Source organism: Lemur catta, chromosome 13, assembly GCF_020740605.2.
Source record: "Lemur catta isolate mLemCat1 chromosome 13, mLemCat1.pri, whole genome shotgun sequence".
NCBI classification, from domain to species: domain Eukaryota; kingdom Metazoa; phylum Chordata; class Mammalia; order Primates; family Lemuridae; genus Lemur; species Lemur catta.
The window spans coordinates 6,849,390-6,872,824 of record NC_059140.1 but is presented as its reverse complement, the minus strand read 5'-3'; the positions used below and the strand labels follow the sequence as shown (position 1 = coordinate 6,872,824).

At 37.0% G+C, this 23,435-nt stretch overlaps 1 pseudogene; it reads right to left on the bottom strand.

The window, feature by feature from the left end:
• Positions 1 to 855: 855 nt before the first annotated feature.
• Positions 856 to 7,792, bottom strand: LOC123649018 (annotated as a pseudogene).
• Positions 7,793 to 23,435: the final 15,643 nt, after the last annotated feature.

The following is a 23,435-nucleotide window of genomic DNA, read 5'->3' as shown; positions in this document are numbered from 1 at the left end:
ACAAGGACGGGGCTCCTAGAGAGGGTCCATGAACTAGGGGAGGGAGCCACCCAGGGAGCCGCCCAGCACCCTATGGCTCCGCAGTGGCTACGCTGACTCTCCATGGATTCACACCACTGTTCTTGCAGGGGAGCAATCCTCTAGCATTATGGCAGGCCAAGATCCATGCTTTCCTCTCCAGGAGCATGAATCCAGGAGGTCACCTCCACTCCGCCATCACAGGATCCCCCCCTTTTTTAATTTTTTTCTTTGAGACTGTCTCTCTCTGTTGCCTGGGCTAAAGTATAATGGCGTCATGATAGCTCACTGCATCCTCAAACTCCTGGGCTCAAGCGATCCTCCTGGCTCAGCCTCCTGAGTACCTGCCACCATCCCTTGCTTACTTTTCTAGTTTTTGTAAAGATGGGGTCTCTCTATGTTGCTCATGATGATCTCAAACTTCTGGCCTCAGGCAGTCCTCCTGCCTCGGCCTTCCACTGTGTTAGGATGACAGGTGTGAAGCACAGCACCCAGCCAACTTAACCATCTCAAACACAATTTCAATAGCTGAGGTTTATGTGGCACTTGATTTCTTCTGACCTGCCATTCTAGTAGTTCATCTCCTCATGTGATTTATAATTTACAATTTTGTTCTCAGATTGGGAAGATCTTACCTTTTGGAAGTCCCAAATCAGTATATTTATTTATTTATTCCAGTTGAACTGGGTGCAAGATGTGCAGTCTTGCCTTGAGATGTGCCACTAACCTCAGGGAGCACTTGCTTCTCACTTTCATCACTCTGAAATCTCTGATAAGATTTTCAATCATTTTCAACAATTATTTCCATTACTCTGAATCTTTCTCTTTACTCATTTTTCATCCTGGGATGTTCTGACTTTTTCCTTTCAGCTTTGTTGGACGTTTGAAAGATTCTTGTGAATTTTGAGACTTACTGGTTTGCAATAAAATAGCTAACTGTATTTGTCTCTAAAAGCACAAACCTCAATATTGTACACATGAGTTAAATATTTCCCTCAGTTTCTATCATTTGATACAATCACAATAGGAACGCTGGATTTTTTTATTTGGAACACCTCCTACAGTATATGATATAATTATTTACAGAATGTGATTATTTTGTTAATATTTGAAACATTCTTATGTTTTGAACACATTTTTGAAATTATAATGCTCCACTTTAGTGAATAGGAGTAAACGAGGCCAGAATTGATGTTTTTCCCTAACATTAATTTAGTAGAAACAGTTAGATGAATTCAAGTCCTTTGATTTCAGTTGCAAGACTTCTCTTAAGTACTTCACTAATTTTTGTAAAATATTCTTAGTTTGAATTTTCTTATCAATCCAAGTTATTTAAATCAGTCAAATAAAATTTGTATGTGGCTAGGTATTACTTGTTGATTTCAGTTGCATTGCCATTTTTGACTGTCAATTCACAGTGCTTAAAAAATGATTACCTGTTGGATTTCTGCTTTCACAAAGTTAATGGCATTTGTAGGTCTAAAACTTTTCCTTTTATGATATACTTTTCTATGATATTTGCAAATGATGTGTATGCCTTGTTTACTTGTCATTAATGCTACCTACTTGTTTTTGTATTAATAGTTAACTAGGCCGGGTGCGGTGGCTCACACCTGTAATCCTAGCACTCTGGGAGGCCGAGGCGGGTGGATTGTTCGAGCTCAGGAGTTTGAGACCAGCCTGAGCAAGAGCAAGACTCCGTCTCTACTAAAAAATAGAAAGAAATTATCTGGCCAACTAAAATACATATATACAAAAAATTAGCCAGGCATGGTGGTGCATGCCTGTAGTCCCAGCTACTCGGGAGGCTGAGGCAGTAGGATCGCTTAAGCCCAGGAGTTTGAGGTTGCTGTGAGCTAGGCTGACGCCACGGCACTCTCTCTAGCCCAGGCAACAAAGCGAGACTCTGTCTCAAAAAAAAAAAATAGTTAACTAGTCAAACTTTCTAATAAAGTTATTTAATACTCTTTATATCCACTATTTGTTATGCATTGAAATAGTTTATTTCTATGGTGGCTTAATGATATTTTCATTATGTCACTTTATCATTTACATGAATCTTTGTGTCATAAATTTAATCTCTTAGATATTAAATTCTTATATGTAAATATCTTGAAATAGTGACTAACACATTGTATATTCTGTGTATTTATCACTCTGACCAAATTTTAATGATTATATTATTCTTTATTTCAAATGTCATTTTGTATTTGTCCTTATTCAAATTTATTTTGTCACCATCTACTTGTTGATAAAAAAGATAAGGTAGGCTCAGCCTCCCATCCTTTGTGAATACAGATTTAAATGGCATATTTTCCTAATTTACCTTAGACACCCTTTGTCTCACTAATAAATATAAGTATTAAGTACAACAAGTATAATAATTTTCCCCTTCTTGTAACAGAAATCCTGACACACTGAAGCTTTCATAGATTTCCCTAAAGTCTCATTTTCCCATGTTAATTTTTCTTGGTCTTCCATCTCAACTGCCATGAAAACCTAGAAACATGAAATTCTACAAATTATAAACTAATTTCCAAATAAGCACAAATTATCAAAACCAATTCAAGAGTAAATAGATTATTTAAATAGACCTACAACAGGAATAGACATTAAAGTAAGACAAACCTTTCCACAAAGAAAAGCCCAGTCCCAGATAGCTTCATTGATAAATTCTGTTAAACATTTAATAAAAATTGAATACTAATCTTTTATAAACACTTGCAAAAAGTAGAAGAGAAAGAAAATCTTACAATTTATTTTATAAGGCCAGAATTACTCAGATAACTAAGCTAGACAAAATCATTACAAAAAAGAGTTTCACAGACCGCTATGCTTCAAAAACACAGAAATCCTCAAACACACTATGTTATATATGACAAATATTATTATAAATTTTCACATTTAGATTTAAAGCTCACCTGAAATCGATATGTGTTTCTTATGTGGGCTAGGAGTCATATTCATTTTTTTTCCTATGTGGACAACCAATTGACCCTGGGATATTTACAGAGAGGACTGTCTTCTCTCAACTGCTCTGCTGGGCCCCCATTGTTATGTACAAAATGTCCTGATGTGTAGCTCTGAGTTGGATTCTCTATTCCTTCTATTTTCGCTTTTGCCTCTCCTTGCCTACTACCACACACAGCCTGATTACTGCAGGTTTAATTTAAGTTGTAATAGCTGGACTGTAATTCCTCCAACTTTGTTCTTCAAGATTGTCTTGACTATTCCAATTTTTCTGTAAATTTTGAATTTGTCTAGTCAGTTTCCACATGAATTCTGCTGAAAGACTATATTATAATCTCTTGAATCTACAGATCAATTTGGGGAAAAGTGACATCTTAGTAATACGCAGCAAAGAAAAATTAACAAAAGACAAAAAATTACTCTCAAACAAAACAAAACACAATAATTCAAAAGGGGGGAATAAGAAACCAAGAATGAGTATTTGGAACTCATAGCACAAACAGGCTCACATCCCCAATACAAAGATCCTAAAAATTGTTAAAAAAAAATACATAAAGTAGAAAAATTGGCAAAAGATATTCTATAGTTCACAGGAAAGGAAATATCAATAGTTTTATATACATATTATATCACATGGGACAGGCCTCAGGAGCAGAGCGCTCAGTGCATGGCACAAGTGCAAGCTGGGGCCTAGGTGCATGCAGTCCTCTTCCCTGGAAAAGTGGCCTGGCTGCCCCATGCTCCACGCGTACCCATATCAGGCATGTCAGAAGGCCTGTGCACCTGTACACAGCTGAGACTGCCCTACACAACACCCCACCCAGGGTTGAAGGAGCCCCAAACCATATTCTCAGTGGGCATGTGCTTATGCAGTTCTGCCTCCAACTTCTCATTCTACAATTGGGAAACTGAGGCCCAGAAAAGGAGAGGAATTGGTCGAGACCACAGGAGCTGTTCAGAGTCCAGAGTATTAGGGAGGGCTCCAGATTCCTGGGCCTTGGCTACACGTACCCATCAGGTTTGTTTTGCAAATGAGAGCTTCTGTGATTTTCAGGGATTGCTGCTCCCTTCCTCTCCACATGGAGCCATTTTCCTATCCACACCCCCACATGCGAGCACACACACACACACGGACACACACACACACACATACACTTCTCAGGTGGGGAGTATAGAGGTGAAAGCACAGAGGGAGCAGGTACTGAAAAGCCACAAAAAGTGAAGAAGAAAGGGGTGGGAGGGAGCGCTGCCATGGGACAGGGGCACCTTCTCTCCTAGCTACAAGCACAGGGGCCCAGGGCATGTGCAGGATTCTTTAGGTCCCCACGGTTCTGCCTGGGCTGGGTCCCTCCTCAGCTCAGCCTTAGTAGGATAGGACTAGGGTCCTGCCATCACCTCTGTGGGCACCTGGGGTGAGTGTGGTCCTATGTGCCCTAGTGTAGACAGGGCACTAGGAGACTAAGCCTTAGTATCATTCTGTACATACTGAGGTGACTGGAGTGTGGAACCATGGAGTTCCACATACCAGAAAGGGTCTGCTGACCTTGGTTCTTCATCAGTGCTGAGACATGGGGAAAATGCTTTCCAATCCCTGGAGATCCTTCTGTGCAGAGAAAGGCTTGAGGGTTTGGGTGAATGAAGACTTGGGATAGAACAGAATGTACAAGATCGCTGGAATCAAGAGCACGGGCCTCCCTTTTAGAAATTTAAACATACATGTTCTTTGTTAAAGAAAAAAAGAGCCAATATATACAAATATGAATATTCCCTTTATTCCTGCAAAACTATTTTATAGACACATACGTTTATTGCATTTATGTATATATGTAGGAACATACATATTTATGTGTACACATATGAACTTAGTGTTGTTTAAATGCATATTGCATCATACTATGCAACTAGTTCTGTAACTGCAGACATATTTCAATTTTAAATGACCATGAAGAATTCGTGAAGATGGATGCTTCATAATGATTTAACCATCCTAAATTAATTACATGTTTTCATTGGTTCCAATTTCTAAATATTACAAACAGTTCTCTGTGAACTTCCTTGTATCTTTTACAACTAATTCTATAAGGTCTGATCAGATATATGGAATTTCACTGCAAAATGATCAGAGTTCTTAGATTCTTAGGACAGAGAGCCCTGTTCAGAATGCTATAAATGCCCGTTATGCCAACTTCCTAGATCAAGCAATCATTCCATCCAGGCTAGTTTTAGAAATTAAGAAACTGTGAGTAGAAAACTCTTTTATTCCCATTCTGGAAACATTAGAAGAAAGATTGGATTTATTTCACCTGGAAAAAGGAAATAGGTACGTAACCAAGAAAAGGATGGAATACACAATAAATCTAAAAATTTTCTAGGAATTACTCGCAGTATCTGATGTTCCTATCCTGTCCCAGGATGCTCTGCTGGCTTAGGCCTCATACATCAGCAACAGAGTTTTCCCAGCCCAGATGGTTTCTCAATCTGGTTCTGAAAACCTCTATGAGTTTCAAATTTTTTCTTTTCTTTCTTTCTCTCTTTTCTTTTCTTTGTTTTTCTTTCTTTCTCTGTCTCTCTTTTTTTCTTTTCCTTCTCTTTCTTTCTCCTTCCCTCCATTTTCTTTCTTTTCCTTCTTCCCTTCCTTTCTTTTGCCCTTGCCTTCCCCTCTCCTGCTTCCCTTCCTTCCTTCTTCCTTCCTTTCTTCTCTTTCTCCTTTCTTCTCTCTCTCTGTTCCTCTGTCACTTCATTCTTTTCTTCTTTCCTTTACCTTTTGTAATTATATGGATATAAACAAAAAGGCATGAATATAGCGTTTAGGGTGTTTTGTTCTGATTACTTGACATACTTATTGGATAAAATTATAAAAGAGATTACAAATCAATGGAGAAAATAAATTAACCCATAATCCTTCTACTGAGAATTTATATCCCTTAACTCCCAAGAATCGGGGCCTTTGTGCTTGAGATCAAACAGAACATGGACATTTGTTGTTGGCTTTTAGATGGCATTTCTATTTCCCTCTCAACTTGATGATATCATATCTGGAAAGACTAACCAGCTAGACATCACCTGGTTAGACCCCTCCTGTGTTTAGAGATGAGCAGCAGATAGAGACAGGGAATAGGAGACCTTTCAACTTTTTCTTTCACCTCAGCATAACCTCTCATTTTTATCCCTTACTCTTCACCTTGAAAAATGACTTCGAATGGAATTTAATTCTCTCCTTCCTCTACCACAATCCATGATCTGTCTTCCCCATAGCTCATAGAATAAAGGACGATAGGGAGAACCACAAGACCTAGCATTTTTTTTTGTTTATTCATTCAACAGATATTTATTGTATTTATTTCCTGATATGTACAATTCATTCAATCCACAGTGAATATAAAGACTAAGTTTTTTTATTTATCAAGAAAAATTGATTATTTAATGAATTACTTGGTTAGATTGCTTATGTATCAACACTTGAATGCTCAATTTAGAAATTTGAGTCATTCTTCAAATATATACACTGGAGGCACTGTGAAGAAAACTTAGTCTTATAAAGATAATTTTTCAATTACCATGTCTTCCAAATAAATGCTTTGATTGTATTAAAATGAATGTATATGTAGATTGTTTCAACAAAATGAATTTACCTCCAATAGCTTGAGTGGCAAAAAGTTTAATTAACTCAAAAATATGTCAAATTTGATAAAGAATAAAAGGAAGCTATTGACTTCAACTATTAGTGAATTTTGTTTATTGGTGACCTTTAGGAGACTAGTTCCAGTAAAATCTTGATTGAAAAAGATAGATTTCTGAGGATGAAGAGAAATCAGCAACCACTGTATATAGACTCCCAACTAAGAGCTCTTACTTGAGGTCCCTGGTCTAATGAAAAAAGGGATCTTAGCTTGATCCACGTGCTTATATACAGATTCTTTTATCTCTTTATTCCTCAGGCTACAGATAATGGGGTTGAAGAATGGGACAAAACTGCAAAGCCCAGAGCAATGGCTGTGCCCCAGAACAAGGAGTAGGTGGCAGAGAAGAGTAGGTACATGAGAGCCACATTGCCAAACAAGAGCAAAGTAACAGTGAGGTGGAAGACGCATGTTGAGAATGCTTTGCAGTGGCCTTTGGCTGAATGCACTTGCCGAATCACAGCCATGATACTAGTGCAGGACATGCCAGTGAGCATCGCGGCTGTGATACTCTGCACAGACGTCAACAGTCTGAATCATGATGATGGCTTGTGTGTCTGTGCAAGCCAGGTGCAGCACTGAGAGGAAGTCACAGATGTGCTCAAGGTGATTTGAACCACAAAATGGCAATGTAGAGATGTAGGCAATCTCAGTGAGGGGATGTGATAAAGCCACAAACACAGTAACTTAAAGTCAGCTGGGCACATAGCTTGGGGGTCATGAGAGTTGGATACTGAAGAGGGCTGCCGATGGCCAGATAGCGATCAAAGGCCACAGCTGTCAAGAAACACATCTCACTGATGCCTGTGGAAAGGAAGAAATATATTTGCAGGAAACAACCATGTAAGGAAATGCTCTTCTTTTCACTAAGCAGGCTTGACAGCATTTTGAGATGGTTGCTGTGGTAAACCAGATCTCCAGAAAAGAAAGCACATTAATAAAGGACATAGGAGTGTGGGGGTGAGTATTCAGCTGGACCACTGTGATGATGACCAGGTTTCCAACCACAACAATGAAAGCATAGCTGAAGAGCAGCGGAACAAAGCAGATGACAGACCCTCCCAGGAATAAGGAAAAGAAGAGAAGATAAAATCCTGTGAGGTGGTCCAGTTGGGGGTCTCCATCTCCAAGTCGGAAGTGAGAGTTTCAACTCCCAGTGCACTTAAGCCTTCTAGGAGGTTCTGCTATTGATCAGAGAAATACATTTGCCAGAAGTCAGCCTCTGGATTGATCCCTGTATTGGGGTACAGAGGAAGACAAAGGAAGACGGGACTGGTCCATATCCTATAGCTGCTTACAACTAAAGTCGCAGTATAGAAAAAGTCCAGTCCGAAAGCACAGCCAGTACTTTTGACCAGCGATTCTCAAATTTTAGTATGTGTCAGAACCACTTGTTATTAAAATGATGATTGCAGGTACCCATACTGAGAGTTTCTAATCTAGCAGTTCTTAGGTAGGGCCCCAGAATTTGCATTTCTAACAAACTTCCAGGCAGTATTGGTCCTGCTGGTCTGGGGACTATGATTTGAACCCACTTTGTTCAGATAAACAGAATTCAACAAGGCATTGAGAAATAACAGTTAAAGTGATTTTCTTTCCTGTTTCCAGATCTTATGAATTCTCTAACAATCTCCCCAAAGCTGTTGCAAAATTATTTTCTCAAGCTCCCAGTTCATCTGATTCTTCGCATATGATCTAACTGAATATTTTAACAATAAAGGCAAAGACATCACTGGTGAATTCTGTCCATCTTCCCTTTCTTCCTCTAAATAACTCACCCTCTCTTTACATATATATTTTTAAGAATAATTCAGAGAATATTTAGAGGAGAAAAACTATAGAAATGTTTTTAGGTTATTTTGTTTTCTTTTAAAGGATGATCTATTCTATCTCCTTCTGTTCTTTCTGTTCTGCATTTTCTACATAAGGGGATCTAAAGGGTGTTTTATATCACAAGCTTTTGGTCAAATGAAATAATTTATGGAAACTGAAAATATGTATTTCAAGGATTTAATCCCCTCAATCATTATGAAAAGGAAATCATAATTAACTGATTATTCAGATAAAAAATATTGGTGGTCAGAGAGTTTGTAATTTGACCAGAACATCTGAGATACGAAGTGGTGAGAACCAGGAAATGAGTCTAGTCTCAATAATTTCATAGTCTTTTCTAGAACAAACCCCTATGTCTACTGCCCTTTGGACTAACCAGAAAAATACAATTTACAGATCCGAGACTTTGGATTTGTGTGTTGAAACAAAGCACACATGCCTGAAAGTATGGAAATGCTAAGTGCATAGCTCAATAAATTCTCTAAAGCAAGCACATCAAGTAACCACAGCCCACAAGAACTAATAAATTACCAATCCTCCAGGAGCCTCCTTTAGGTTTCCACCCCAAGTCACGGCTCTTTCTTCCCCAAAGGTAAAAAAGTATGGTAACTTCTGAATCTTTTTATTTAAGTTGACTCATATAGAATGTACATTTTATGTCAGGATAACTTTTTATCTTTGTAAGTCTCATGCTTATTTTTGGATGTGGCTGTATTTTAATTTTTATACTATTCATTATATATGTTATATACAGGGAGAATCAAGATGGTGGATGAGAAAAACCACCAGCCAGACTGTCTCTGCAAGAAAGAAAGATTTTAGAAGAAAGTGAAAAAAAAAATAATCAGGCAGACGAACATAGATCAGACAATGGTCAGAAGGAAGAGTGCCTGAAACTATAGGACACTCCACATGAAGAAGCTGCGGAGGAGAACTGGAAGGAGAAAGGCCCCCGAGAGGTTTGGAGAGCAGCAACAAGGGTAGGTGGAGCAGCTACATTTCCCCTCCCTTGCATTTTGGACAGTAGGTGGGCTTCTGAGCAGAGAGACCTGCCCACACGAGCCCAGAGACAGCCACCACCAGTGAGCCGTGAGCCTCTTGCAGACAGGGCACCAGGCTCCCATCTCCCTCGGGGCACCTCCCGGTCTGCAGACCTGAGCCGATAGGCAGGAGCCATATTGCTTCATTCTCCCCTCCCCCTTTGCCTACCAGTCACTGCCAAGAGAAACAATTTAGCCACCACCCAGACGCATCTGCAGGGAATGAGACCTCTCCTTTGGGGGACCTACAGCAGACTGAGGGGTACTCAGATTGTGAGCTCCCTACCCACCTGCCCTCCCAGGTGCTGCTTGCCTGGTGACTCCAGGAGAGCAGGGCCAATCCTGAGGTGGAGAGACACCGATCCAGCCTGGGCACCCTGTGGGTGACTCGAGACCAGCACTCCTCTTCCTGGAAGGGTGAGGGATTGATCTCCAGGGCCCAGGGGACAGGCCTGCAGAACAGATCCTGGACACCCAGGCCTCAATCGCATTGCCCTGGGGCACAGAAGGGTTATTTGTGAATGACCCTACTGAGTGTGTGTGCTTTCAGGGGCAGACCAACATGCCTGAGGGGCAACCCTCCTCTCACAGAAAGGCCATGAGCCCAGCCCAGGCTGCGATCCTGGGCAAGGAACCTCCTGGCCTGCATGACAGCCAGGGTAGATCCACTGGCTTGAGGTCCTGCCTGCGGACAGTGGCCCCAGAGAAACTGTGGAATAGGGGAGGGTGGAAAGGACCAAGGCCTGCTCTAGACTGTAGGTCTCAGACAGGCCCACCCTCCACATGCAGACTTTTCTGCTGAGAGGGGCCATTCCAGCCCCTACCTAGTAGCTTTGCCCAGAGGCAAAGAATAGTCCTTTGACCCCTGCTAACAGCCTTTATGGAGATTGAGGGCAGGCTCACAAAACCCAGCTCTTCCCAGACTAACTCTCTGACCTGCCCCCACTGAAGTGCAGAATAAGGACACACCTGGAAGTCCCAGGGCCCCATGCATCATGTGAGGCACCAGAGTGCCTCTCTAGAGGAACGAGAGCTGGTTACAAGACCCAAAAACAACACTGCAGCCTTTCCCTTCCAGCAAGCACCACCTACTGACAGAGAGGTCATTCTGCACACCCTTTTATGCATCTACTGACTCATCATATAGGGTGTGGTCAAATCTCACCCACAAACACCATCTAGTGGCTCAGAGACCAAAAAGGGTGTGCCATCATCGAAACCAAAATCTAAAGGCAAGAAGCAGCAGCTGATCCAGATTAGAAGGAATCAGTGAAAGAACTCTGGAGGTATCAAGAATCAAATGGAAAGCACACCCCTGAAGAGAAACATCAGCTCTCTAGCAATGGACATTAACCAAACTCAGAACACCAAAATGACAGAAGAAGAATTTCAAACATGGACATCAGGAAACTGAATGATATGCAAGAAAAAATGGATGAACATCACAAAGAAACCACAAAAAAAAAAAATCCAGGACTTGGAAGAAAAATTCACTAAAGAAATTGAAACACTAAAGAAAAATCAAACCAAACTCCTGGAAATGAAGAATTTATTCATGGAACTACAAAGCCCAGTGGAAAGCCTCAAGAGCAGGGTAGATCAAACAGAAGAAAGAATCTCAGAGATCAAAGATAACACCTTCAAATTAATAAGTCATTCATAGAGATGGAGCAAAGAAATAAGAGAAAAGACCAGAGTCTGCAAGAAATGTGGGATTATGTGAAGAAGCCTAATGTGAGAGTCATGGGCATTCCTGAGGGTGAAGAAGAAAATATGCAAGGGTTGGATAAGCTATTTGAAGATATAATTGAGGAAAATTTCCCAGGCCTTGCTAAAAATCTATATATACAAGTACAAGAAGTCCAAATGATCCCTGGGAGATTCATTGCAAACAGGAAGACACCACATCACGCAGTCATCAGACTGACCAAAATATCCACTAAAGAGGCCCTTCTTCGACCTGTAAGGTGAAAGAACCAAGTAACATACAAAGGAAAGCCCATTCTAATAACTCCAGATTTCTCAACTGAAACCTTACAAGCAAGAAGAGACTGAAGCCCCATCCTCACTCTTCTGAAACAGAATAATGCCCAGCCTAGAATCCTGTCGCCAGCAAAGCTCAGTTTTGTATATGAAGGAGAAATAAAGACATTCTCAGATAAACAAAGATCGAGGGAATTCAACAAGACCAGCCCAGCCCTCCAAGAAGTACTCTAAACAGAGTTGCACATGGACCAGCACAAGAAACACTCACGAATGTAAAACTACAAAAAAGCTACAGATCAAAGGCCAGATACCACAGTGGCTCAAGAGAGAAAACATAGCAATGAAGTTCTACCCAATAGAATGAACACAAATTTGCCACACCTATCAGTTCTCTCAATAAATGTGAATGGCTTGAACTCCCCACTTAAGAGACATAGGCTGGCCCAATGGACAAAAAAACACAAGCGAAGTATCTGCTGTCTCAGGAAACTCATCTAACCTGCAAAGATGTATCTATATTGAAAATAAAGGGATGGAAATCGATATTTCAAGCAAACAAGAACCAAAACAAGGCTGCTGTGGCAGTTTTAATTTCAGATAACTTAGTTTTTAAAACAACAAAAGTAATGAAAGACAAAGATGGTCAATATATACTGGTGAAGGTTACAGTTCAACAAGAAGACATAGCTATACTTAATATGTATGCACCCAACTTAGGTGCACCCACATTCATAAAGCAAACCCTAATTGAACCAATCCAAATGATAAACAGCAACACCATAATAGCTGGAGACTTCAACACCCCACTGACAGCACAGGACAGATCCTCCAAACAGAAAATAAACAAAAAAGTAATGGACTTAAACAGAATGCTAGAATAAATGGGCCTGACTGACATTTACACGACATTCTATCCAAACTCCACTGAATAAATGTTCTTCTCATCAGCTCATGAGACATTGTCTAAGACTGACCATATCCTAGGACACAAAGCATGTCTTAAAAAATTTAAAAAAATAGAAATGATAACATGCACCTTCTCAGATCACAGTGGAATAAAAGTAGAAATCAACCCTAACAGAAATTCTCATTTCTACTCAAAGTTGTGGCAGGTAAGCAGCCTCCTCCTGAATGATCATTTCATAAATGAGGAAATCAAGATGGAAATCAAAAGATTCTTTGAACTAAATGACAAAGGAGACACAAGTTATCAAAATCTGTGGGACACAGCTAAAGCAGTAGTGAGAGGAAAGTTTATTTCCATAAATGCCTATATCAAAAAGACAGAAAATTTACACATAGAAAACCTAATGAATAGACTCAAAGAGCTGGAGAAAGAAGAACAGACTGACCCCAAACCCCGCAGAAGGATTGAAATTAGTAAGATCAACCAGAACTAAATTAAATGGACAACAGGAAAACTATACGGGTGATTAATAAAACAAAAAGTTGGTTCTTTGAAAGGATAAACAAAATTGACTCACCTTTGGCTTGACTAACTAAGACCAGAAAAGAAAAATCTCTAATAACCTACATCAGGAACATCAAAGGAGAAATTACAACTGATGCCACAGGGATAGAAGATATCATCTATGAATCTATAAAAACCTTTATGCATACAAACTGGAAAATGTGGAGGAAGTGAGCAAATTTTTAGAAACACACAACCTCCCTAGGCTCCACCAGGAAGAAATAGAATTCCTGAACAGACCGATATCAAGAACTGAAATCAAAATAGCAACAAAAAACCTCCCCAAAAGAAAAGGCCCGGACCAGATAGTTTCACACCCAAATTCTGTCACCCCTCAAAGAAGAACAGGTGCCTATCCTACCAAACTTATTCCACAACATATAGAAATATGGAATCCTCCTCAACATATTTTATGAAGCCAACATAGCTCTAATACCAAAACCAGAAAAGGATGCAACAAAAATAGAAAACTACAGACCAATATCCCTTATGAATATGATGTAAAAATTATCTGTAAAATCCTAGCAAATCGAATCCAGGTGCTTATCAAGAAAATAATCCATCATGACCAAGTGGGCTTCATCCCAGAGATGCAATGATGGTTCAACATACACAAATCTATAAATGTAATACACCACATATATAGAAGCAAATCCAAAGACCATATGATCCTCTCAATAAACACAGAGAAAGCATTTGACAAAATTCAACACCTTTTTACAAGAATGCTTAACAGAATAGGCATAGATAGGGCCTACCTAAAAATGATACAAGCCATATATGACAAATTCATAGCCAACATACAGAATGAGGAAAAATTGAAAGCATTCCCACTTAGAAGTAGAACCAGACAAGTTGCCCACTGTCCCCAGCGCTATTCAACATAGTGCTGGAAGTGCTTGTGAGAGCAATCAAGCAAGAGAGCAGAATCAAGGGAGTCCAAATGGGGACAGAAGAGATCAAAGTCTAACTCTTTGCTGATGATATGACATTATATCTAGAAAACCCAAGGATTCAACCAAGAGACTCCTGGAACTGATAAATGAACTCAGTAAAGTCTCAGGATACACATTCAAAGCACACAAATCAGAGGCAGTCATATATGCCAATAACAGTCAGAGAAGCAAATCAAAGTCTCAATACCCTTGACAATAGCAACAAAGAAAATAAAGTATCTAGGAATACATTTAAGGAGGTAAAAGACCTCTACAGGGGGAACTGTGAAACACTGAGGAAGGAAATCATAGAGCATGTAAACAGGTAGAAAACGATACCATGCTCGTGGATCAGAAGAATCAACATTGTTAAAATTACTATACTACCCAAAGTGATCTACAGATTCAATGCAATCCCTATTAAATTACAAACATCATTTTTTACAGATATAGAAAAAATAATTTTACACTTTGTATGGAACCACAAAAGACCCCATTTAGCAAAAGCAATTTTAGGCAATAAGAACAAAATGGGAGGTATTAATTTACCAGACTTCAAACTATACTACAAGACTGTGGTTATTAAAACTACATGGTATTGGCACAAATACAGGGACACAGATCAGTGAAACAGAATACAAAATACAGATATAAAACCATCCTCATATGGCCATCTAATCTTTGACAAAGCAGAAAAAACCATACTGTGGGGAAAAGAATCATTATTCAATAAATGGTGCTGGGAAAACTGAATAGCCACATGAAGAAGACTGAAACAGGACCCACACCTTTCATTTCTCACAAAAATCAAATCACGGTGGATAATAGACTTAAATCTTAGGTGTGAAACTACTAGAATTGTAGAAGAAAATGGGGGAAAGACTCGTATAAACATTGGCCTAGGCAAAGAATTTATGAAGAAGACCCCAAAGGCAATCACAGGAAAAACAAAAATAAAAAAATGGGACCTGATTAAATTACAAACCTTGTGCACAGATAAAGAAACAAACATTCACGAAAGCAAATAGACAACCTACACAAGGGGAAAAAATTTTCGCATGCTACACATCCGATAAAGGACTGATAACTAGAATCTATTTAGAACTCAGGAAAATCAGCAAGAAAAAAATCAAACAATCATATCAAAAAGTGGACAAAGACATGAATAGAAAGTTTTCAAAAGAAAACAGAGGAATGATCAATAAACATATGAAAAAATGCTCAGCATCTCTAATCATCAGGGAAATGCAAATCAAAACCACAATGAGATATCACTTAACTCCAGTGAGAATGACCTTTATCAAAAAGACCCAAAACAACAAATTTGAGGTAGATGTGGAGAGACAGGAACACTCATACACTGCTGGTGGGACTGCAAACTAGTACAACCTCTGTGGAAAGCACTATGGAGATACCTTAAACAGATTCAAGTAGACCTACCATTCGATCCAGCAATCCCATTATTGGGCATCTACTCAGAAGAAGACAAAAGTCATTCTATAGAAAAGACATCAGCATGTGAATGTATATAGCAGCACAATTCATAATTGCAAACATGCGGAAACAGCTCAGGTGCCCATCAATACATGAGTGGATTAATAAAATGTGGTGTATATATATCATGGAGTATTACTCAGCTGTAAGACATAATGCTGATATAGAACCTTTTATGTTCTCCTGGATATTGTTGGAATCCATTCTACTAAGTGAAGTATCCCAAGAATGGAAAAATATGCACCACATGTACTCACCAGCAAATTGGTTTCACTGATCATCACCTAAGAGCACATTTGAGAATAACACTAATCGGGTGTGGGGCAGATGTAGGGGGTAGGGGATCAGTGTGTACATACACAATGAGTGTGAAGTGCACTGTCTGGGGAATGGACACACTTGAAGCTCTGACTCGGGGGGTTGGTGGAGCAAGGGCAATATATGTAACCTAAACTTTTGGACCCCCATAATATGATGAAATAATAAAAACCAAAAAAACCACAAAAAAAGCAGAAACCAAAAAAAAAAAAAAAGAACCTAAAAAATATAAAAAATAATATATGAAAAATGTCCACCAGCTTATTTATACTTATTTTGTCACTGTATTTCTGAGTCATATTGATAATACACACTGCATAATAGAAGCCACATAACAGAAAGATAAAATTATTTGATAACTGTACAAACGTAAATATTTTATTATTTTTTTATATCTTTACAACAGATATTTAACTCACTCTCTTAAGTCATGTCCCCTTTCTGAAAATGGCTATGACATAATCCAATCAACAAAGCAGGTGACAATCCCTGGGACTCGATTATATTTAGGGAACCAGATACTCACAACAGACATGATAAACAGGTCATATCAGATACAATACCCTCAGGGCATCCTGTAATTATGGATGCATCTTCCCATATTCTGACCAAAATGACAGAGCCCAGGACCATATTCTACATTCCTTCATGATACACATTCTCAACATGTTATGTATAGAACAACTGTACCCCAACCCAATAAAGGTCCTATATGATAAATGCATAACTAACATCATAACAAATAGAAAAAAAGGTTGTAAGCTTTTTCTCTGGAATGTAACTAGGATTCCCACTTTCTGCACTCTTATTCTACATTGTCCAAGATTTCCAAGCCATAGAAATTAGAGAAAAAAATCAAAGATGGGAAAAGGAGAAATTAAATTGTCCTTGTTTACAATTGATATGATCTTATTTGTAGAAATCCCTAAAGATTCCACCAAAAAACTGTTAGAAATAATAAATTTAGTAAACATGCTGGATATAAATCAAAATAAAATGTAGGTAGCATTTCTATATGCTAACAATAAACTACCTGAAAAGGAAACCAAGAAAACATTCCCATATACAGCAGGTACAAAAAAAAACATTGGAAATAAATTTTAACCAAAATGTGAACAATCTGTACGTTGATGTAAGATCTTTAAGAAGTCAAAATAAATGGAAAGATATTCCTTGTTCATTTATTTGCATAATTAATATTGTTAAAATGTGTATACCACACAAAATGTTCTACAGCTTCAATGCAATCTTCATCAAAATACCCATGACATTTTTCACAAAAATTTCAAGAAACATCCAAAATTCATATGGTAGCACAAAAGACCCTGAATGACTAAAGCAACTAAGCAAAAAAACAAAAAACAAAAAAAAAAACAAAGTTGACTTCATCACACTGAATTTATACAACAAACTATAGTAACTGAAACAGTATAATACAACCAGAAAAACAGACATGTAGGACAATGGAGCACAGTGGAGACACACAAAATAAATGTATACATTAACAGCTAACTGATTTTAGTCAAAGGTGACAAGAACTAATAATGAATCAAGGACAATCTCTTCCGTAAGTGATGTTTCGACAATTGGATATCCACATGTAGAAGAAGGAAATGAGACCATCACCTAACACCATCTATAAAAAAAACAACTAAAAGGGATTAAAGACTTAAATGTAAGACATGAAACTTTGAAACTACTCCAAAATCATAGAAGAGTTCTATGACATCATTTAACAATGTGGTTTGGACTTAACTTCAAAATCGCAGGCAATGCAAAAAAATAAATAAATGAAAATAAAAGCAAACATGATCACTTCAAATTAAAAGCTTTTGCACATCACAAGATAGAATGGAATGATAAAACAACATACAGATTGGAGAAAATATTTCTAAGTTATACATCTAATGGTTTCATATCAAAATATATAAGGAACTCAAAAAACTATACAACATAAAACTAATAACTATTAAAAGGGGCAAATCTCCACAACAAACTTTTACAACAAAAAAACAAATTCAATAAAGTTCTAGGATACAAAATAAACATTTAAAATATCAGTAGCATGTCTATATGCCACCGGTAAATACTCTAAAAATGAAACCAAGAAAGTAATCTCAGTTACCATAGCTACAAATATTAAAATAAAATAAGAAAATAAAATAAAATACCTAAGGATAATCTTAACGAAAGGAATGACAGATCAGTACAATGAAAACTATAAAAAATTAATAAAAGAAATTGAAAATGACATAAAAATGGAAATATATTCCATGCTCAAGGACTGATAAAAGTCAATATTGTTAAAATGTACATACCACCAAAAGAAATCTACAGAATTAAGGCAATCTCCATCAAAATACCAATAACATTCTTCACAGAGATAGAAAAAAATAATGCTAAAGTTCATAGGAATCCAAAGAGACCTAGAATATCCAAAGCCATTCTCAGCAAAAAAGACAAAATTGAATGGGTTATAATTCATTATCTGGCTTCAAATTATACTTCAGAGCTGTAGTCAACAAAACAACATGGCACTGGCCTAAAAACAGACACATAGACCAATGTAACATAATAGAGATCCCAGAAATATATCCACACATCTATAGTGGAATTACCTTCAACAAGGTTGCCAAGAACATAGAGTGGGGAAAGAACAGTCTCTTCAATAAACAATTCGGGAAAAACTGGATGCCCATATGCAAAAGAATGAAAGTAGACCCTCATCTCTCACCATATACAAAAATCAAATCAAAATGGATTAAAGACTTAAATCTAAGGCCTCAAACTATGGAAATACTCAAAGAAAACATTTAGGAAATGCTTCAGGACATTGGTGTTTTCAAGGTTTTTTTAAATCTTTATTTCAGCATATTATGGAGATAAATATCTTTTGGTTACATGTATTGCCTGTGAACCACCTGAGTCAGAGCTACAAGTGTGTCCATCCCCCAGATGATGCATTAGGTTTGAATGTACCCATCTTTTCCTTCTCCTTCCCTCCTGCCCAACACGCAAAGAATCTTACTACTGTAAGTGCACACTCAACATCTCTTACCCTCATGGAAATGCAAATAAAAACCAAAAGGACATATCACTTTTCTCCAGTGAGAATGGCTTTTATCAAATAGTCCCAGAATCACAAAAGTTGGAGTGGATGTGGAGAGATAGGAATATTCATACACTGCTGGTGGGACTGCAAACTATTACAAACTCTAGGGAAAGTAATATGGAGATAAATCAAGGACCTAAAGTAGAAAAACTATGTGATTCTTCTTGAGTAATACCCCCAAAGCACAGGCAACCAAGGCAACATTGGACATATGGAATTATGTCAAGCTAAAAAGCTTCTGCACAGCAAAAGAAACAATGAAAAAAATGATGAGAGAACCCACAGAATGAGAGAAAATATTTGCTAATGTGGATCTGATAAGGGACTGAAACTAGAATATGGAAGGAGCTCCAACAACTCAGGAGGAAATATGTCAAACAATTCAATTAAAAATGAACAAAATATCTGCATAGACATTTCTCAAAAGAAGACATACAAATGGCCTCCAGGTGTATGAAAAAAATGCTCAACATCATTAGTCATCAGTTAAATGCAAATCAAAACTGCAATGAGATACCATCTCTCCCACTTAAATGAGCTTTTATCAAAAAGACAGGCAATAATGAATGCTGGAGAGGATCTGAAGAAAAAGGAACCCTCATATGCTCTTGTTGGGAATGTAAACTAGTGCAACCACTATGTAGAAGAGTATAAAGGTTCCTCAAAAAGTAAAAATAGCAATCCCCTTTCTAGTTATATATCTAAAGGTGGGGAATTCAGCGTATCAAAAAGTTACATGCACTCCCATGTTTACTGTGGCACTTTTCACAATAGCCAAGATATGGAATCACCTTATTGTATTTATCCTTTATTGTATCACTTGATAAAGAGACTGTGGTCAATATATACAATGGAATATTATATAGTTAGAAAAAAGAAGTAAATTCTGCCATTTGCAATAACATGTATGGAACTGAAGAACATTAGGGAAGTGAAATAAGCCAAACACTGAAAAAGAAATCTCTCATCTTCTCACTCATATGTGGGAGCTAAATTAAAACCAATTGATTTCATGAAAACATAGAGTAGAATTATGGTGAATAGAGGCTGGAAAGCATAGCAGGAAGGGGAATAAATTGAGAATGGTTAATGGGTGAAAAGGTATCATTGCTTAGAATGAACCATGTTTGATAGCACAACAAAGTCACTATAATCAACAGTTATGGTATACTTTAAAATAACTAAAAGAATGAAATTAGAATGTTCCTAACACAAAGAAATGATAAATGTCTGAGGTTATGGCTACCCCAATTATCCTGATTAAATCACACTGTATTCCTGTATCAAATTATCACATGAACCCTATAAACATATACAACAAATATTTACCCACAATAATTAAAAAAAAAAAGGAAATAGACTTAAGTAGATTTTTGTCAAAAGCAGACCCACAAATGGCCAGCATATAATTGAAAAATTCTCAAGGTCAGTAATCATCAGAGATTGGGAAATCTAAAATGCTATGAGACGTCAACTCACTCCTGTTAGAATGACTACTATTAAAAAGATACGATGTAACAAATATTGGCAAATATGCACAAAAAAGAAGAATGCTGTTACACAGTTGGTGTGAATGCAAATCAGTACATTATGAAAAACAGTATAAACATTTCTTTAAGTATTAAAGATAGAACAACCATATGATATGGCAATCACACCGTTGGCCCTCCAAAATGAAATCAGTATGTTTAAGAAACATCTTCACTTTCATATTTATTCAGCAATAGTCACAGTAGTGAAGATATAGTATCAATTTACTTGCCCATCATTGAAGGACGATTAAGTAAAATGGAACATATATATATACAATGAAATACTATTCATCCACAAAAAAGAAAAATACTGTCGTATTAAATCACATGGGTGAACATGGAGAACATGTTAATTGAAATAAGCCAGGCACGGACACATGCTTCATCATCTGTGATCTCACTGAAGTAGAAAGAAAAATGGTGGCATCAGAGGCTAGGGTTTTAGGAAAGAGTAGGTCTGGGGGAATGTCTTTCAAAGGCTACATAATTTCAGTAAGATAGAAAGAATAAATTGAAGAGATCTACTGTACAGCATTTATTATAATTAATGATGATATTTTTAATACATTTTAAATGATATTTTTAAAATATGCTGAGACAGTCAATAAGTGTTCTTCACCACAAAGAACTATGAGATGTAAAGCATCTGTTAATTAGCTAGAATAAGCATTAGACAAAGTGTGTGTGTGTGTATTTCAAAACATCACATTTTACATGATAACTACATATAATGTTATCAGTTAATTAAAAAAATCAATAAAAATCTTTGAAGTATAGCATTGTCCTAAATGCTCAGCCTGGATCTTTGCCATGAGCTTAGCTGAACTGTATCAAAAATATATAGTTTTAGTGCTGTTTTTGTCATTCTATTTGTCAGTCATAAGCAAGGGAACTCTGATATTTACCAGCAGATTTAGAATCCAGCACAGAACATGAAAGGGGCTTTAACACTTTTATTTGAAACTAAGGACACCTGGACTTCTTGGTGCTGATTATTATGGTATGGAAGACACTAAAGAGGTATGTGGTGCTCACTGTCCCAACTCTGGCCACTGTCAGCACAGAAAACAAGATTGCATGCCAAATCACTGATGAAATTTTCAATCAAAAAGCTGCCATGATCCGAGATTCCTCTAGAGAGAATGACCAAATTGTTGGCCACAGTTAGATGACCAAATAGGAAAACTATGTACTGTGCACTGTATGAACTCAAACAAAGTCATGTAAAATAAATTATCTAAGATTGAAATATCAGGTAAAGAAAGATTATTCCAAATTTTAAATCCATAGAAATCATTCTATTATATACTAACACTGAAAATACATACTCATAAGTAGATTCTACATGGACGCATATGTTGTACTATAAGTAATTCGTAGAAAATTAAATTCAGACTTATTCATTTACCTAAACTCTCTATTAAGAGATAGCCAAATTCTGATGTTTCTTTATATAGTGCTTACCATATGCATCACACACTTATCAATGCTTTACTTATTTTAATTATTTTCATATTTATGACATATGTTAGGATCTAATAACATCTTGCTTTTACAAAGCAAACAATACTGAGTTCTTGATTTAATCCTCTGGCATTCAGAATTGTTTATCTTTCTTTGTACTTTAAGGTTCTTGTTTTTAGCCTAAGACACTGAATCTCTCTAATCTAAACTAATCAGAATGGTCCATGTATAACCTATTAATGGCCTCAAATTACCTGTTAAATATTTTTCACCAAATTAAAAATTCTGCACTTCTCATCAGAACTTTTAATGTACTGTGTGAACTGGCAGGGGGTGAGTAACATAGTGAGAAAGCTGTAGCCCAAGCACAGGCAGAAAGAATGGCTTAGATACATTTGTAGAAGCAAATGAAGATAAAAAGATAGCAAAAAAACTGGAGATAATTATGAAATCAAAGAAGTAGAGTTTCCACTTATGAATTCCAAGCATTGGTTGTTCTGTAGGTCTCCTCTCTCCACATGCAAAATCAGTGCCATTTTTTCACCCTGGACATATTCAATCTCTTACCTAGAGCCACAAACTCACTCCCACAGAAATATTTATTGCTAATTATAAAGCATCTGTTACATACATAACCCTGTTCTATACTTCTTCCTTCTATTTAAATATCAAAACAACCCCATAATTTATAAATCCTTCTTAGTGTTTACCTGAACAAATTAGCCTGACACAGTCAATAAATCAAGTAGGTCAATGACCAAAAGTAAAAGAAACAGTAACCAAAAGTGCTTTTAATACACTCCCCAAATTAGAAGGAAAGTATAGAATGTACTAAGTAAATAAAATGAATTTAATACACTGTGGAATTACTCATACCTTCAGATTATTTTATGAGCCCCATTAAATTTTATAAAAATCATTCTTATATTTGAAGAGCATGTCATATAAAGAATACTTAATAAACTTTGAAACAATAAAATTATACATTAGGCCTAGCATGAGTAATAAGCATGTAAGAACAGAGGATTGGCGAGGGCAGGTTCTGAACCAGAAGCTTTAGGGTTTTAAACAAAGTAATTCAACATAAAGGAAAATAAAATTGCTTTCAGAATCTTTGAAGTTTCTAGTTTGCTAGTAAATTCTCAACACTTTGGAAATTACCATTTTTTCTAATATTTCTTCTTTTCTTTTCAAAATAGGTATACATCCACATTCACACAAACATAATTATTTACTCTGTAAATCTATTACAGCTAAAGTTCATCTCAGCCATGATGTACTTGTATGTTTGATTTGATGTAAATAAAAAATGTGTTTATTAGTTCTTCACTGGCTAGAGAGGTTGCATGTTGAAAGAAAAATGTAGGATAAAATGGAAGAAGTAGTCATTCAGTGTTCAGAAATGTATGGCTTTTCATTAAGCGGCCAATCTTTATTATAATCATTACAGTAACAACGTAATTGCAAAAAAAAAATAAAACTTTTGGGAACATTTTAATCAAATTATTAGAAATTTAAAACAACTGGAAAAAGGCTAACAAATGATGTCATTTTAGTGTGTAACCCAACTGCACATTTTTAG